Genomic DNA, 19,303 nt, shown 5'->3' with positions numbered 1-19,303 from the left:
CTTCAAGCTGAAGGTCCTGGTTCCTCCTGTCCCTTAAGCATCTGGGCCATTGGGTCACATGGGCCCATGTCTCCCCATTTGTCTCTCTGTCTGTCTCTCTGTCCACCTCCATGCCTATCCAGCTGTTTGTTAATTGGACCCCAGCCCAGCTCCGGGGTCAGGGCAGCGGTATTACAGACTGCCTGCAAGCCTTTAGAGGAGAAGGACTTTGCATGGTGACCAAACAAAGGGGACTGAGTTTTCTCTGGAAAGATCTAAAAAGGCACATGCGGGACCCTCCTCAGGGCAAGGTGGGCATGAGCATGGGGGAGGATGGCCTTGCCCTCTGGCCCAGACTGTCTTTCACTCTCCTCTGGCCCTTCTGCCCTATGAGTTGCCCTGTTATGCTCAGAGGAAGAGATGGCAGTGACAGAAAAAGATGACAGGCTCTCTTTCCGCCTTGAAGCTTTCTCCAGGCTGGTGGGAACCAGGCAGTCGTCAGTTCTGGGAAAGGGGAAATCTGTGTGTATTGTAGCCCTGAAGCGGTGCCCTGCGTAGGACACGTGGGCATCACCAGGGACCGTCCTTCCCCTCTCGGCTATGTATTTATTAGTCCCCCAGTGGGGCAAGGTTGGCGTCTTTTCCCTAAACTGGTGTGATTCCCTCTGTGCTGTGTTAGGGGTGAGGGCAGGGGCAGAGGTACAGCTGGAGCAGAAACACAGAGAAGCAAGTACTGCAGCGAGATGCAGAGAGGGAGCTCTGGCCCCTCAGGGCCAGAAAGGGTTGCAATTAGAAGAAGGGGCTGCCGGACACACTGGGCAGGCAGGTCAGCCTCCTTCTGCAACCCTGACTCGGGCCTTGTCCTCTGCCCCTGGCAATGAGGGCTTTGGCAGAGGAGGGGCAGTGGGACCAACAGCCAGCAGCAGCAGCATCCACGCGCGACAAGTTATGCCCTCTGAGATGTGGGGAGCTTCGGTGTGTGTGTGTGCTTCATCTTTGCACGCTCAGGCCCTAACACATGGTAGGTTCTCAATGCATGGAGTCTACATTGAAGCAGTTTGCATCTGCCCAGAAGAAGGGAGGAAGCAATAGCTAAAAGTCTACCTAAGACCAGAGCTGTCCTCTGCCAAAATAGGTCTCAGACCCCTGGGACACGAGGCAGGGGAGGCTGACACGAGCTGAGCCCCCAGGAGTAGCCCACCCCGCTACTTAGGACACATCACCTTGCCTCGTCCTTCAGGAAGCCCAGCGTTTCCGTAGCATTTACACTGCAGGCTTCCCTCTGTGCCGGTAAGAAATACAAGAACAAAGAGAGGTGGGGAGGTTGGAAGAGCGAAATATCCGGAGCCAGAAGACGTGCTGTGTGCCCGCTTGTCTTCTTAGGCAAGTCTGATGTTCGACTTTCCTCAGCCTCGATATCCACCTTGATACGATGAGATGAACTACCCAACAGGAAAAAAGGTATTTCCCATAAATTGCAGATGTGATGTAAATACGTGTGACCTTCTGCAAGTCATTATTCTTTCAAATGAATATGCATTTAGATCTGGCAACTCCACATCTATAAACTTCTCCTAAGACAATAATCAAGTCTGGAGCAAAACTCAGCTATAAGAATGGGCTTTATGGGACTTCCCTGGCGGTTCAGTGGTTAAGACATTGCCTTCCAATATAGGGGTTGTGAGTTCGATCCCTGGGTCGCAAAGCTGAGATCCCACACACTTCCTGGCCAAAAAAAAAACAAAACATAAAACAGGAACAATATTGTAAAACTCAGTGGAGGCTTTAAAAAATGGTCTACATTATTAAAAAAAAATAAAGGAATGGGAATTATTTGTTTATAGTAGCAAAATCTGGAAATAATAGACAATTGGTTGGATAATTGTAGTACATCTGTAAATGGAACATGACATAGTCACTAAGATCATATGCAAAGGTATTTATGGTATGCTGCTAAATATAAACAACTGCTTCCAGAACAAACAATATGTATAGTATGATGCTGTTTTGAAGAAAGAAGGGTTTTACCCTTCATATTAACTGTGATTATTTTTGTATGATAGGATCACAACTCACTTTAAAATTTCTGGGATTTCCCTGGAGGTCCAGAGGTTAGGAGTTAGTACTTTCACTGCCAGAGGCCAGGTACAATTCCTGGCTCGGTAACTAGATCCCAGAAGCTGCAACACACCACCAAAAAAAAAAAAAAAAATTCTCTGTCTTCTTTATCTATTTTGTGCAATAAACATATATTAATTTGTAAAGGTAATAAAAGTTGTTACTGTATTGAAATGAATGCATGCTCAGTCGCTCAGTTGTGTCTGACTATTTGCAAGCCCATGGACTATAACCCGCCAGGCTCATCTGTCCATGGGATTTTCCAGGCAAGAAATACTGGAGTGGGTTAACATTTCTTTCTCCAGGGGATCTTCCCAACCAAGGGATCCAATGTGAGTTCCTGCATTGGCAGGTGGATTCTTTACCACTGCCCAACCTGGGAAGCCATTATATTGAAATATTGCCATCTAAAGATTGTTTAAAGAGTTAAAGAAGATATTACATATCAAAGTACTTTGTAAACTGAACAATTACGTGGATGTAAGACAGGGTCTCTGCCTATGAGGAGCCTCCAGTTTGGAAAGAAATGAAAGACATGTAAAATAACTAGACCATAATACGGAATGTGGCGAGAGCTTTCAGAAGATGACAAGCAGCGTGTTCCTAGGAAACTCAGAGGGAGATACAATGGCGGCTAGCTGTAGAGGAAAAAGCCAGAATGTTCACACTGAACACTGAAGAATCGTGAGGGTCTTTTCAGGTAGAAATGTAGAACTGGGGCATTGAGAACAGGAGGAGGTTGTGGAGCAGCTTGGGGAATGGAAGGTGTTATGAGTGGATGGAAGGTAGACAGTCTGCAGGTAAAGGGTAGAAGCTGAGCCCAGAAGGCAGAGTGGTTTGCCGCGAGACTGAACACCTGTAGGTGCCTGTGAAGAGGGAGTCACTGAGGATTCTGGAGTGGGAGATGACACAGCTGTGCACCCATCCCGGGCGTGGGTCTGGATGGATGCAGGATGCAGCTGGCTGCCTGGGAAGCCTGGAGGTGGCTCACAAGTTGGAAGGACTTGGCCCGCATGACCAGGAAGGAGGGCCCTTTCTAGGAATATCCCTGAGAGTGGAAATGCTGCAGGAAGGGGGACCCCTTCCAGGTCCCGAAACTGGGCTCTTGTCTAACACTTGGAAATGAATTGTCTGAGGAGACATGTGTGCTGACAAAGCAAGAGATTTTATTGGGAAAGGGCACCCGGGCAGAGAGCAGGAGGGTAAGGCAACCCAGGAGAACAGCTCTGTCACATGGCTTGCAGTTTTGGGTTTTATGGTGGTGGGGTTAATTCCTGGGTTGTCTTTAGCCAATCATTCTAAGTCAAGAATCCTTCCTGGTGGTACATACCTTGTTCAGCCAAGATGAATGCCAGAGAGGATTCTGGGAGGATGAATGACAGAGAGGCTTCTGGGAGGTGGTCAGACATGTGGTGTCTGATTTTGACCTTTCCTGAAGTCTTCCAGTTGGTGGAGGCTTATTAGTTCTGTGTTCCTTACCAGGACCTCCTGTCGTAAAACAGCTCATGCAAATGGTTTACTATGGTGCCTGGCCAGGGTGGGTGGTTTCAATCAGTGTTCTTCCCCTAACAGAAAGGCTGGAGACCATCTTCCGCCTGGACTGGAAAGGGATGGGAAGTGGGGAAGTGAGAGGAGGAGGACATGAGGTGGGGCTTAAGGAGGGAAGAAGTGGGTTTGTCCCCCAGTTTTGTTCTCTGAAGGTGGGGGCAGAGGACTAGGAGTCACTCACAGAAGTCACAGTCAAGACCAGTGGAGGAGAAGTGGCCTGGGGTAGGAGTACCTTGGTGCTCACGGCATCCTCTCTGGGCAGTGGCCAAGGGGCCTGAGCCTCCTGCCACTTAGAATGTCTCATATCTGCCATCTCTTCTCCGAAGAAATCTGAGTCCAGGGTGGTGAAGGGGGTTGTTTCAACCCAGATTGTGCTCATGGAAATTCATTAACCACCCTGCCTGTTCTTGGAGTTCTTCTCAGCTCATCCCATCTCCCAGCTCCCCTGCTTCCTCGGGCCTGCAGCTGGGAATTCATGCACCCTTGAGGATCCAGGATGCTGCGCTTCTGCCATCCTCACCTCCCAGCAGTGCACGTAGGCCAAACACACACACACACACACACACACATGCACAACTCCCAGGAAGGAAGTAGGGAAGTCTTGTTCAGGCAAATGTCTGAATTCCCAGTTCCCAGGGCAGCTCCAAGCCCAGCCGCTGTTTAGCTCCTCCTGTTGTCATGTCACTAGTTAATTACATTCTTTACTAAGGTGCAAATGTGTTTTTACAGGGAGACTAAGATGGTGTTAACTAGGAAGGAATTATCAATGTTAAAGACACACTTACCTCTGGTTGCAGGGTTGGGGCTCTTGGCTGGAGGTGGTCCATGAGGCTGCCCTGAAAACAAAGCTCAGGTATAGCAGCCCCCCTCCTAAACACCCCCATCCCACCACCCCCTGTCATCCTTGCCCCAAGCGCAGCCTCAACTGGAGTCAAATTAGAAACTCGATCCACAAGGAGAAATTGATGTGTTTGGGAAGTATCAGGCCAGGCCTTATACCAATGCTGACCACCAAACTCATTTTTGAACATTTTGGTCCATTTCAAATGTTGAGAAACAAAATTAATCCATTTTAATCTAATTATTTAGAAAAGGCAGAGGAACCAGAGATCAGTTTGCCAACATCCATTGGATCACAGAAAAAGCAATAGAGTTCCAGACAGATATTTATTTCTGCTTTATTGACAATGCCAAAGTCTTTGACTGAGTGGATCACAACAAACTGGAAAATTCTTAAAGAGATGGGAATACCAGACCATTTTACTTGCTTCCTGAGAAATATGTATGTAGGTCAAAAAACCACAGTTAGAACCAGACATAGAACAAGAGACTGGTTCCAAATTGGGAAAGGAGTATGTCAAGGCTGTATATTATCACCCTGCTTATTTAACTTATATACAGAGTACATCATGCGAAATGCCAGGCTGGATGAAACACAAGCTGGAATCAAGACTGCCGAGAGAAATATCAATAACCTCAGATATGCAGATGATACCACCCTTATGACAGAAAGTGAAGAGGAACTGAAGAGCCTCTTGATGAAAGTGAAAGAGGAGAATGAAAAAGCTGGCTTAAAACTCAGCATTCAAAAAAACTAAGATCATGGCATCTGGTCCCATCACTTCATGGCAAATAGATGGGGAAACAGTGACAGACTTTATATTCTTGGGCTCCAAAATCACCACAGATGGTGACTACAGCCATGAAATCAAAAGACCCTTGATCCTTGGAAGAAAAACTATGACCAACCTAGACAGCATATTCAAAAGCAGAGACATTACTTTGCTGACAAAGGTCCATCTAGTCAAAGCTATGGTTTCTCTAGTAGTCACATATGGATGTGAGACTTGGACCATAAAGAAAGCCGAGTGCCGAATAATTGATGCTTTTGAACTGTAGCATTGGAGAAGACTCTTGAGAGTCCCTTGGACTGCAAGGAGATCCAACCAGTCAATCCTAAAGGAAATCAGTCCTGAATATTCATTGAAAGGACAGATGCTGAAGCCGAAGCTTCAATACTTTGGCCACCTGATGCAAATAACTGACTCATTGGAAAAGACCCTGATGCTGGGAAAGATTGAGGGCAGGGGGAGAAGGGGACAACAGAGGATGGGATTATTGGATGGCATCACTGACTTAATGGACATGAGTTTGAGCAAGCTCCAGGAGTTGGACAGGCAATAGACAGGGAGGCCTGGTGTGCTGCAGTCCATGGGGTCACAAAGAGTCGGACATGACTGAGCGACTGAACTGAACTGAATCTAATTATGGTCTTCCCTGGTGGCTCAGATGGTAAAGAGTCCTTCTACAATGCAGGAGAACCTGGGTCAGGAGGATCCCCTGGAGGAGTGCATGGCAACCCACTCCCATATCCTTGCCTAGAGAATTCCATGAACAGAGAAGCCTGGTGGGCTACAGTCCATAGGGTCACATGGAAAAGACCCTGATGTTGGGAGATTGAGGGCAGGAGGAGAAGGGGGCAGCACAGGATGAGATGGTTGGATGGCATCACCGACTCAACGGACATGAGTTTGAGCAAACTCTGGGAAACGGTGAAGGACAGGGAAGTCTGGCATGCTGCAGTCCATGGGGTCGCAAAGAGTTGGACACTACTGAGTGACTGAAGACCCACAAATCTAATAATAAATAAATAAGTCATGCAGCTGAAGCCCCCTTTAGGTCAAGGCTGTTCTTCACTGCTTTGGGTCCTTTGCCCTCCAGACTCTTCCTTCCTGCTGCCCACCAGTGCTCTCCTCCCACCCAACAGCGTTCAGACCCCCAGATGAAGCCTGTCCTCTGGGAAAGCATCTGAAACTCCTGCACACATCTGAGCAGGTGGCAACTGCCACTCTTTCTCTGAGTTCCCTACAGTTTAAAGCAAGAAGCCAGCTGTGCTTCCCCAAGCTTCACAAATCACTCAGTGACCTGACCACACTTGGGGCAGAGGGGCTGTCTGGTGCCAGGAGACCAGACAGGCAACCATAGGCCATTTCCTGCCGAGAGAAGGGCTGGGCTCTAACACGGCTCGGTGGGTCTGAACACCCAACGAGGAGAGGGGCTTGAATGATCGTGTAGTAGGAGGTCTGCAGAGCACACAGAGTGTATCCTTCACCACCAGCCTGGGAGGAGGGGGCGCAGAGTGGGGTCCCCCTTTATCCCTGCACCTCTAGCCTTCCCTTCTGAGTGCTGCTCTGCCCTTTCTCACAGGTGCACTGGTTCTGGTCAACAGGAAGGATTGCTGGCCCAGCTGGAAGTGAGGAGAGGACTGAGTGCCCTGAGGGCCATCCTAGAGGCCACCGGGATCACCGAACAGTAAGAAACGTTCTCCATCCTTCAACACGTGGTTAAACCCTCCAGGCTTCCCTGGTGACTCAGATGGTAAAGAATCCTACTGCAATGCGGGACACCCAGGTTTAATCCCTGGGTTGGGAAGATCCCCTGGAGAAGGGAATGGCAGCCCACTCCAGTATTCTTGCTTGGAGAATCCCATGGATGGAGGAGTCTGATGGGCTACGGACCATGGACTAGCAAAGAATCCCACACAACTGAGTGACTAGTACTTAGCAAACCCTCCAGGTAGATTGTCTTTTCTTCTGACAACCTTGAGAAGCAGCCCATAACGTTAGCTGACACTTACTGCACATGACTGCAGAACACGCAAACCCGTTCTGTTTCTCCTTGGCCCCTGGTGGATGGGGCGAGGGCTATGCCTAGTCCCTGACTACCTCTATTTCCCTCTACATATTCCATGAACAATAAACTCTTGTTGCTATGGAGGGATGGGCTGCTGCTCACACCCATGATGTTAAGACTTGTCCAGCCCTCTGGAGCAAGCCTTGTCTCCAGGGGTGTTTGTGAAAAACTCAGTTCCTGGACCTCACACCAGAGATCCCAAATTGTGAGTCTAGGTTTAGACTGAGAATCTGCACCCTGCCCCCAGTGTTTCTGATGAACACAGAGGAAACTGCATCGAAGATGTGTGTGATGAACTGTGAGAACTAGTTCCTTAGAGAGTATAAAGCAGAGAATCTCACTTAATCCTCTTATCAGATAGGGTTCTTAAAATCCCCTTAAGTAACCTGATGATCTCACAGACCTAAGTAGCAGTGTAGGCAGGGGTTTAGAAATCCAGTTATCCAAAACAAGTCTTTTTTCTTTCCAGTATGCCATGATAAGGGCTGGATCTGTTATGGTGAGATGGGCTCCACCCCCCAACCCCAAATCCACAGGACCCTGCTGGGGTGTTTGTAAGTTTCCCTGATGTGTTAGGGCCACCATGATCTTCTAGTTTCCCAGTCTTTGTGACCCAATATGTGCTCAGTACTCAGTCATGTCAGACTCTTTGCAACCCCATGGACTGTGGCCCGCCAGGCTCCTCTGTCCATAGGATTTCTCAGGCAAGAATACTGGAGTGGGTTGCCATTTCCTTCTTCAGAGGATCTTCCTGACCCAGGGATCGAATCCACGTCTCTCGAGTCTCCTGCATTGTCAGGCAGATTCTTTACTAGTTCCACCTGCGATCCAGTCTTTGTTTGGGGGGCAGTAATCATTGCCAGATTCCTCACAAAACCTTGTTTCCCTCAAGAGAAGAAGAAGGAGAGAGGCAGGTAATTAGAAATGTCATGTATATTGAAGAGGACCACACACACACACACACACACACACACTCACACTGACCACTGACCACTGAACCATCTTGCCAAGAGAGCGCCAGTCTGTTCTGTGTTCTGGGACTCAATACAGTTGACACCGTTGCTTGGGTGGGTGCAGTCGGCAAGGACAATTTTTGCAGCTAATGCTGGAAGTGTGGCAATCAGGGAGCCGCCAGCTGTCTCACTTAAATTCTTAGCTCTCTCGCTCTCTTTTTTTAAAATCATTTTGCTTACATAATCCACCCCCTTTTTATTTTCTAATTCTCTCCTTGCAAAGCTGGCACCAGAGGGGAAGGGCTGGGGTGGAGGGGGTAGCAATTACACATCAGTTTGGGGAGCATTTACATTTTGCAATTACAATTTAAAAATAAGCCTCGTTAATGATCTCCACGTGTCAACGACAACCCCTAACTGACATACATTCTCTTGTGGGCCTGCCTGCCTGCCTCCTGCTGAAGTCAGAGGCTCCCTGGGGGTGGAGGTGGCTGGGGAGAAGTGGGGGAGCCGACAGCATCTGGGGGTGGGAGTGAGGGCAATGAGGTGCCCTGGCGGTTGGAGGAGGGCAGGTATGGAGCTGAGCACTAAAAACCAAGGGTCCAGGCTTCCAGCTTCTCTTCTCCACTCTGTATTCATGCTCCAGTGCACCTCCTTCCAGACATCTCAGAAGCAATGCAGGGCTCGGGGCTGGGAGAAAGGGAACCCCAACTCCTGTTCTCCTCCGAGGTGGGAATTTTCAGGGTCCTACTGGGCCAGTTGAGCCAGCCATTATGCCTGGGTGTTCATGGATTGGGCAGGGGGCCTGAGTCCATACCCAGGATTCAGGAAGTGAGAAGGGTTAGTTTATCCCAGTTTGGGAAAGACACTCCTCCTAGCAATGAGTGACCACACATTGATTGATGCCCTCTTATTCCTTGAGCAGGGACTTTGGATCAAAGCAGCCCAGCTTCAGATTCCAGCTCTGCCATTTGCTGGCTGCGGGATTTGGGGCAAGTTACATGACTTAGGTTTTCTAACTATCACTGTCTTGATGGACTGGGACAACCGCGTTTACCTTGCCGGGCTTGTGTGAGGATGAAATGCCAGGAACTACTGTAGGGCACCTCACGCACATCTGGCACACGATGGGTGCTCCCAAGCCCTTCCCCAACGTGTCCCCTCCTGCCCACATCGAAGCTGCTTCTTTCCAGCTTCTGTGGACACTAAGGAAGTGTGTTCCTGTCTGATTTCCCCTGGTCTTCCCCAAAGTCAAGCCACCTTCTCCATGAGCAGCTCCTGAAGTGGACCCCAGCCCCAAACACCACACCCCCCACCATCTCCCTATGGGCTCCTCTGCAGGGCCCTGGCATCAGGCTGCTGCTCCAGCTTCAGCATCTCTTGGCTTCTTTCCTGCCTCTGGTTGGTAACAAGCCCAACTCCCCCTCTTCTGGGCACTAATTCAATACAGTGACCTTCCATCACGCCCCACGTATGTTCTTTATCTGTGAATGTGAAACGCGGATGGGAGCGCTGTGAGATGCCTTTTAGCCTCGGCATCTGTAATTCTCAGATTTCCCTTCCCGACTTGATTTCCCCCTGGCCAGTTACTTGTGCGTGAAGCTTTCATCTCCTGGGCGGCTTCATCCAGGTCCATCTTGGAACTTACAACTTGTAGTCAAGAACTTGCATTTGTGACTTGAAACATACATAAAACAGCTCTCCCCTAGCATAGAAAGAGATCTGCATCTTGCAGAATTCTGAGCAAGAGAGATGTTCCAGAAGCAGAAGCCGGTGGGGTAGAGCAGAGGAATGGAGAGGGGCTGCAGAGGTGGGGTTCCTCGAGGACACGGACTGCGTCTTATCAGTTTGGGTGTTTAATTGAACACAGTGAGATTTAAGTTTCAAATGCTGTTCTAAAAACTTGCTTTAAACTAGGCTATATAATGGAGAGTTTTCCAGGTCAAGATAAATCGATTCAGTCTATTGTTTTTGATTGCTGCATAGTATTCTAAAAAGCCTCCCTTCTTTCCCCTACCTCTACCCACTAGTTCACCATCCAGTCAACCCCAAGAAACAGTTTCTGATTTGGCTGATTTTGTGGCCACTTATTGGGCTTCCCAGGTGGCTCCGTGATAAAGAATCCACCTGTTATGCAGGAGACACAGGTTCAATCCCTGGGTAGGGAAGATCCCCTAGAGGAAGAAATGGCAACCCACTCCAGTTATTCTTGCTTGGAGAATCCCCTGGCGGGCTACAGTCATAAGGTCACAAAGAGTCACATAACTGAGCATGTACGCACGTGGTTGCTTATTATGTCATACAATATGTGTCAGTCTCTCTCTTTTTTAAGATATTTTATTTATTTATTTATTTGTTTGGCCTCTCTGGGCAGCATGGGAATCTTACTTCCCTGACCAGGGATTGAACACATGCCTCCTACAGTGGAAACTTGGAGTCTTATCCACTGGACCACCAGGAAATTTCCTCAGTCCCTCTTGCTAATGTATGTGTTTATTTATAAATTATCTGCTGTGGAAGTTGGGGAAACAAGCACACATTCTTCTCCTTCCAATTTATATTAGTTTGATCAAACTATATTCGATATTATCTATTTTTAGTCGATAGTATTATATATAATACAGAATATATATATTACAGAGTGCACAGTGTTATACTATATTTAGTATAGTTTATGTGCTATCTTTATAAGATTTAGAAGATTTTTATTCTGTTAAATAACTGTGGTTACCTCCACATGTTGACTATAGCTTGGTAGTGAAGTGAAAGTCGCTCAGTCGTGTCCGACTCTTTGTGACCCTATGGACTATACAGTCCATGGAATTCTCCAGGCCAGAATACTGGAGTGGGTAGCCTTTCTCTTCTCCAGGGGATCTTCCCAACTCAGAGAGAGAACCCAGGTCTCCTGCATTGTGGGCGGATTCTTTACAAGCTGAGCCACAAGGGAAGCCCAAGAATATTGGAGTGGGTAACCATTCCCTTCTCTGGGGGATCTTCCCGACCCAGGAATAGAACCAGGGTCTCCTGCAGTGCAGGCAGATTCTTTATCAACTGAGCTAATAGGGAAGCCCCAAAGTGAAAGTGAAAGTCGCTCAGTTGTGTCGTCTCTTTGCGACCCCATGGACTATACAGTTCATTGAATTTTCCAGGCCTTGTCTATAGGTTGATAACAAGGTGGAAATGTTATTCAGCCACAGAACTTACTCTTGGGATTTGACCCCAGGAAAAGGAATGGAACCCTGTTCTCACCACTTGGCCATTGCCTAGAGCCTCCCGAGGCCCCAGGTTGATGCCCACCCCTCCGTCCTTCCAGCTGCCTTCGTCCCATTGGGCTGCAGCTCTGTTTTGTTTTCCATTGTCTTCTTCCTCCAGCCTCCTTGTTTTTTGAATTATCACCTCTAGTTATTTTTATATTGATGGGAGGGGAGTAAATTGAGTCCTCATGTATCCAAAACAGACTTGATCTTCTCTTTGAACCTGACTGAGAGAACTCAGAGCAAGTCCCACGTTCCACACCATTTTCTCGTAGATCCTGAAGGTGCTGCTTCACTCTCTTATTTCCAGTCTGGCAGTGAGAATCCACTTTTAGATTTCTTTTCTTTTTAAAGTTCTGAATTTCCACCACTGTGTGCTGAGGCTTGAGATTTGGTTTGCTCCTTTTTTATTTCTCTTACTCAGCCCTCGGGATCCCTTGAAATCTGAAGTCATCTATCTTGCTTCATCTCGTATCTTTATTTATTCCACTCGTCCCTGTTTTCTCCTTCTGGGACGTCCAAGGCCCTTTGCAGAGCCTGGCACATTGCAGGTGCTCAGTAAATGACTGTTGGTTTCTGGGTAGGAGCCCCGCTCAACTTGCCTGTGGCCTCGGACGGGATTTTCTCCTCTGTACCTCTCCTCTAGGCAGCACTCAGACCCACCACGGCTCTGCCGGCCCTCCGGCAAACTGCTCTGCACAGTCTTCTTTGGAGCTTTGCGTCCAACGCTGCTTCTGGGCTTGAGGAAGAAGCTAAGAGTAAGGAGTGAGGACAACGGTCAGCTCAAGCCAGGGCAGCCATAGTGACCAGCCCCCAGCGACAGACAGGTCTCTGAAACCTCAGATCTCATCAGCATCCCCTGAACACTGATCCTGTTGGGGACCGCTCTCCTTGACCTTCCTGATCATTCTTACACGGGCCTCCTCTCTTCATCTCCCTCTGCCCACCCTGCCCTGAACTCCCCAGACTATCTCAGCTCACATGCATACACTGCTCCTGTTCGTGAAATAATCCCTGACCACAGCAAGGGCCTCATTAGGTGAGATCCTTTTTTACACTTTTATGAATCCCAGAACAAAGAAACAGCAGACTTCTTGTCCCCGGGCTGTAGAGCCGATGCTCTGACCTGAGACAGCCAGGCCCTAAAAAGGAGATCAGAGAGGCTTGTGGATAGTGGGGATCTTGCCCAGCCTGAGGCCACCTGTGCCCTTGGAGGCATCATGGCTGAGAATTCCCACTTTTTCCTCCTCCCTTCCCCAGCGATGGGCTCTGGGAGCAGACACCTCACACTCTTCTCTCCTGCCCTGCCCAGGCCACTCTGCTCTGGATAGAATCTCTACACTGGGAGTTGACATGCTTCTCTCCTTCTCCCTGAACGGGCCAGACCCTGGAACACCCAGATCAACAAGCACTCAGATCCTAAAAGATCATTCTCTGTTCTAATCGAAGTATCCTAATTGGTCCCCCAGGTCCAGAGTCCACTTCGTGAATTTGTCTCCATGTCCCCGCCTCCCCGCCCTGACCTTGCCCTCCATGGGGTCTGTCTTAAATGGCCCAAGTAGAAGCACAACTTGAACTTCGAGTTCCCAAAGTTTCTCTAATGAAGGCGGGATTTCTTTCCACCGAGACCACAATGATAGGGAATGAGTCGTCCCTGCAAAGGGCAGCATTTGAGGCAAGTTATAATTTTTGGACAAGCGGCTAGCATTCAAAGACACCCGCTGCTAATATGGAACACTTCTTAGTTGAGTGCGGTAGAAAGGGCCAGCATATGACTCAAGTTTTCCCTGTTAGAAACCCGAGAACTACTGACCCCTTTTCAAAGCTGGAGGTTCAAGGGATGGAGCTTGGCAGGGGCCAGGGGGACGCAGAACAGAGCTTTAGCCCCCTGCACTTTTGTTTAATTGCTTCCTGCTTTGGAGGCTGTGGGTAATAATCCCGTTGCTGGCCAGCAAAGATGTCTTTGCTGGTCACCCCTTCAGAAGCTGCCTGAAACCTCTCTGGGCTGGGAGAAGAAGGAGGCAGTTTTGAAAGGAAGGTTTGCAGGAAAGGGGCTTTTGCAAGGGGATAAAGTGAGGACTCAGGGAGCTATGTCAAGGGATGCTCCCTGAGCATGGGGTGCCCCTAACCTGAATAAAAGCCAGTCCTGTTCCATCAGACAGGCTTTCCTCAGATAGAGCCAGGTGCCTCTGAGCCTGTGAGTCACGGCATATTTCCCTCCAGAACAGGGACTTCTTTGCAGCTGCGGGTGGTCCTTGGAAAACCATGGGTGGGGCGGAGAAAGAAGGCCAAGCAGAAAGACTTCACAGAGAGCAAGTAGACTGCAGGCACCCTCCCTCCCCACCCTACCCAGGCTGCAACACAGAAGGGAGACATTGCCGGCATCCCCGCCGACGTGAGTCGGATCCCGGCCCCGAGCTGCCTGCATGGTGAGGGGTCAGGGCGCAGGCAGCCCCCGCCCCTGCCTGGCACCAGCTCCCAGGGTTCTGAGCCCAAGGCCGAGACACGTGATCACCTGCTACATGCCATCTTCAACCATGTATTCCGTCATTTCATAGTCGTTCTCAAATCTTGTTCTTTCCCTTCATAATTGAACCCACAGTCCAGTGAGTTCCCGACGGAGGCTCAGACCTGCCTCTCTCAGTGCCCATGGAAGCATCTCTGTCTTGGTTGCATTGTGTTTGTGAGGCCCCGACTTCTCATGGGTGTTAGCAGCATTTTGTTTCCCATCTTCCATTCATTTTTATACAATAATAAGAGCAAATGCAATACAGTATTTAAATGAATTTGCACACACCCTGCTGTCCAGAGAAGACAGGACTGACAGAAATGAACAGTTGCTGTTTAAGAGGCCTCACCATCCACAGGCATAAAGTATGTGCCCGTTAGTGAGGTGCAAAAGCCCAAATTTGGCAGACAGGTGACATTTAGGTGTGTCGATACGATGTGACCCTTTGACCTTCAGGGCATGTGGAAGTGAAGGACCACCTGTGTTGGGTGTCCTGACTCCAGATGGTAGTTTCTGCACAGTCAGCTTTGTCTTTCTCCTGTTCCATTTCCAGGGCTCCGCTGGTGTTCCCCGCCTCCACCCCAGACTTCTAGGTTAAACGTTCAGACTCTGAAATCAGGCCTTGTGTCACATTTGAGAACTCTCTCCACCACTCCAAACCTCAGTGTTCACATCCTTGAAAGGGGACAACTATCACACCTATACCTTATGGTTGCTGGGAAAAATAAATAGGGTTCTCTGTGACAGTAGCTTAGCATAATGCCTGGTGCATGGCAAGGGCTCAGTGAGTTGAAGTCGTTAATAATTCTGGATTATCATCTCACTCCAGGGCAAAACTGGCTCCAGGGAAACAAACTCATTCTCACTAAGGTGTAAATGACTGCTGGGACTTAAAGATTTATCCTTTCTTCAAGTCCTAGTATCTAATATCCTTAGATTTATTGGTCTGTTTGACATTTCAGCAATAAACCAAAGGAAGTTTTATGTCTATCCAGGCTCTGTAAGGAGGTTGTTATTATTGTTTGGTCACTCAGTCGTATCCAATTCTTTTTCGACCCCATGAACTGTAGCCCACCAGGCTTCTCTGTCCTTGGGATTTCCCAGGCAGGAATTCTAGAGTTGTTGCCATTCTCTTCTCCAAGGGATATCTTCCTGACCCAGGGATCGAACCTGTATTTCCTGCATTGGCAGGCGTATTCTTTACCACAAAGCCACCTGGGAAGCCCTCCATAAAGAGGTAGACCTTGTAAAATCACATTGCACAGACCTTTTTCCCCAGAAGGAAAAGGAAGGCAAGGCCATGATCTTGTCTGCTGGGAACATAGAGGTCAATGGGCAAGATGAGACCTAAGTGGGAAGCAGGCTTTCCAGGACATAGAAACAACATAGCGCTAAATCCTGCTACATGCCCTCCCTCTGCCTGAAGGCAGGGCTCCAGCTGAGAGGATGGTCCTGGAGTAGAAAGTGAAGAAAGGCTTCGTGGAAGAGAAGGCTTTGAGCAAAGTTTTGATGCGGGCAGAGGTGTGGTCGTGTAACACAGAGGACCTTGCCAGCAGAGAAGCACCACAGAGGAACCATTTTTCGGGAGGTAGATGGGGCTTGTCTGCTAGCTGGGGCTTGGATGCTGAAACCCAAGGGTGACTGCCCGGCATCACCCCCTTTCACATGGAAGATGCCATCCTCCCTTCCCTTACCCCCCAGGGCTGGCTTTCTGACAGATCAGGAACACAGAGCCAGCGTACCTGCTCTAGTTCCAAACAGCCGTGAGGACCAAGGCACCTGGCTGGTGCCCTGTCCTCCCACAAGCTGACCACATTGCTGTGGACTCTACGGGGTCCCCCTGTCTTTTCTCATGGGCTCACCGAGGGCCCAGAGTGAGGACAGCTATGGGCTGAGTCAGGAAGTATCGGGGATGAGTGGCTTTTCAATGATAAACTGAGCCCAAAGGACTACTTGCTTTCATAGCCCTGATTCTTGACCCCTTTTTTTCCCCCTCTGGAGGCAGTTTTTAAAAATGAAATCAGATATCATCCAGCCAGATAATGTGGTGCAGTCCTTCTCAGAGAGAAAGGGGGCCTGGCTGACCCTCTTAGCATCCTCTGCTTCCAGGAGAATCTGAGAGCGTCTCAGGTGCCATGCCCGATAGGTGCCTGGGTCCCTTAGTTCTGGGAACTCCCCCAACCAGATCCCTCCCTGCACCTCCATCCCAGCCCCTCACTTCTATTCTTCTTCCTGGCTCCCAGGGAGGGCCGGCCTCCCGGGTGACTACCTCTGAGAAGGCAGTTGACTGATAGGAGGAAGCAGGCAGGTAGGACAGCAGAAACACTCTTTCCATCTGGGGTCCCCAGCGTCTGAGCTGTTTGTCTGTCTCTGCTGAGTCGCAAGCCTCAGGGGCCCAGCCCGTGTTGTTTTCTCAGCTCAGTTCCTGAGCAGTGGCTGCTGTCAGCTCTCAACAAATAATAATAAACCTGGGATTCGGGTTTGTCGAGGGGGATTTCAGTCCCTGGGTTCATTTTTAGATTTGTTTCTCTCTGTGTATGTGTGCAGACAAGGAGCACATGATGGGGTCCCGGGGGAGCTGGCCAGGGCTCCCAGCTGCCCTGGCAATCCACCCTGGCTGCTCCCATGTAAGAGTTGCAGGGCCCTCCTCTGCCCCAGACCCCTAGGACTGCCTGCACGTTTGAGAGAGAAGAAAAATAATTGATTGAAAGGCCTCAAGCTCTCTCCTGTCTCCGTTCCTCCCCACTCTCTCACTCATGCTGTTTGGATAGAGATGAAGAGGGCTGGAGATGAAAAAGAGAGGGCGGACTCCCATCTCTAGGCTCCAGAGTTGCCCAAGGGATGGGCGGGACCCTGGTCACGGGCCTGGGGAGAGGCTTCGTGCCTGGAACCAGCGATGGCCTCCCCCAACCCCCTTTCCTGAGATGCAGAGACAGGGCTAAGTCGAGCATCACTGGCAAAAGCAGGACCCAGCTGTGGGTGAAATTTAGGACCAGACCAATGGGGCCTCTGGGGCAGCGCAGCACTTGCTTGAAGGCAGATTGGAGGTGACCCTTGGGGGTCATTGCTGCCAACCCCCTGCCTTCCAGCAGGAGAAAGTACATACTACTTCTCTGTAAGAAGAATGCAGGGCTGTGCTTACCCTTATAGCTAGCATGCTCCCCCCCACACCCCTTTCTGCTTTTTTGTTTTATTTTGTTTAAAGGAACCAAAGGGGGGAAAAATCACCAAGTTGTAAAGTGCTTAAAGAGGAGATGAGAATCTTCATCAAAATGCTAAAAGCTGGAGGGGGAGAGTAATGTGAAGACTCTCGCCTGCTATTTATGGGATTGATTCTCAGATCAAGAAGAAGCAAGCAGTTGGATGAAAGGAATTATTGTTAAGCTCCTCGGTAGGAAGATCTAATGGACAATTGCCGCTATCAGGGGGAATTAAATTGCTGTTTCAGTTTGTAAAATATATCAGCGGCTTTTTGAAGCCAGAAAAGGTGTGACAGCCAACGCAGGGAGGAAAACGGGGGACTGTCACTTCCTGGTCCCTGTGTGCGAAGCAGGAGCAGACAGGAGAGATTCTGGGGCCACAGTAAAGGCTGCTCTCCTAACTCTGACCCTGGTCCATTTTTTTTTGAAACCAAGTTGAACAGTAAAAGGGAACCGGGTACATAAAGGAAAGAAAGCTACAGCCCTAACTCTGGGTGCTGAGGTGCCAGGACCCCCCGTGAGTCAGAGGCAGTGGGGCAGGATGGGTCTCCTCCCCTGGAAAGCCGATCAGGGGTGAGGAGAGCCACTGACCTGGGTCAGAGATTCCCAGCATCCCTGCAACACCCAGGGAATGTCACAAGCCCCGCCAACACCCCCCTTACCCCAGCACACACACACTACACTGTGGGCACAGAGGAGTCCAGAGTGGATTATAAGCCCCTTCCTCCCAGAACTGGGTCTCGCAGCAAGCTATAGCCCATCCCCAGACTGGGGTCCCTGAGCACAGAAATGACTCCTAGACCTGGCCCCAGAGGAGACATATTGTTATTCCAGCACAAAGAATGAAATGGCCTTGGAGTGGGGAGAGGGGAGGAGGAGGAGGCTCCTGGAGGGAGGACCACAGGCCACGGAGAGGACCTCGCTGCTGGGACGGTCCACAGATGGTTCCGACCTCTTCCAGAGACCAAAGGGAGGTTACGGGCTGAAGGAGGAGAGAGAGGTGGAGAGAGGGAGATTCCCCATCTCCCAAGGAGACTGAAACTGGACAGGCTGGTCAAACTCAGGCTGGACCCACTGGCTCCTCTGTTCCTTGGAAACCAGCACCGTCACAAGAGGTCATGACCTGGCTCCACCTCCCAAGTGGGCTGCCCAGAGAGGTGGCGAAGGGCAGTCAGAGCAGAGGGCTGTGGGTGACCATGAGGGCCGGAGCTGCCTGCTGTCTTGGCTGTCACCTTTGCTGTAGAGAATCATTCCCCACTGAGAGTTCCAAGCAGGAACCAGAAGGGCGCCAGGGAGGTCGCCCTTCTGGCTGAGACGTTCTGCCAGGACTTGAGCTCTGTGCTGGGAGCAGTGACCCCCTGGGACCCTGGTGATGGGGGAGGTGTGACCTCTCGGCCAGCCTTCAGCTCAGTGAGTGAGCCTGGGGAGTCTGATCCTGAATGCGAATCCTAATACTTCCTCCAGTGTAGACTGGATTACTCTTCTGGCTCCCATGCTGATCCTGGCCTCATTACATTGAGAGGATTCTATCTGCCCCTAGGACCCAAAGTCAGAAAGATGGTGCGGGGGGAGTGGGAAACAACAGTCACTAGGCCACAGCATTCCTGTCACCCCAGGCCCTGAGGTTCCGCCTGGCTCCCTAGCACCTGGGTTGAACGGCAAGCCCAGATCCAGCGCTTGCTGTGCTGGTCCGGGGCGGCTCTCGGGGCTGGCCCTTTCCCTTTATTCTACAAGGACCCTTCACCTCTCTGAAACACCTCCACCAGACCTGCTTACACTGTGAAGCTTCCCACCCATGGGTGTGTCCTCTCTCTCACCTCCATCCTTCCCACCATCTATCCCCACACTCGCCTAAGCCTTGTCACCCCGGTGCTGACTCCAAGCACCAAGGATCGGGGACCATCCAGTTCCTCTAAGCACTCAGCTTTCCCCTTGCGGTTTCTAACCCTTACTGGGTTTTGCGAAAGAGACCTGGGGTGTGTGTGTGTGTGTGTGTGTGTGTTTGTCTGAGTGTGTGTGTGCACGCGCATGCTTGTGTTTCTTTAGATA

At 50.0% G+C, this 19,303-nt stretch overlaps 1 protein-coding gene across 1 annotated transcript in view; it reads left to right on the top strand.

Moving 5' to 3' along the window:
- Positions 1 to 19,303, top strand: part of PKNOX2 (PBX/knotted 1 homeobox 2) — a 297,363-nt gene that overhangs the window by 185,859 nt on the left and 92,201 nt on the right. Inside the window, exon 3 of the mRNA XM_055581247.1 lies at positions 6,853 to 6,957. The gene's annotated coding sequence lies outside the window, so the exon portion shown is untranslated. The remainder of the gene's footprint in view (positions 1 to 6,852; positions 6,958 to 19,303) is intronic.

Source organism: Bubalus kerabau, chromosome 5, assembly GCF_029407905.1.
Source record: "Bubalus kerabau isolate K-KA32 ecotype Philippines breed swamp buffalo chromosome 5, PCC_UOA_SB_1v2, whole genome shotgun sequence".
NCBI lineage: Eukaryota > Metazoa > Chordata > Mammalia > Artiodactyla > Bovidae > Bubalus > Bubalus kerabau.
This window is presented reverse-complemented; position numbering and strand designations above follow the sequence as displayed.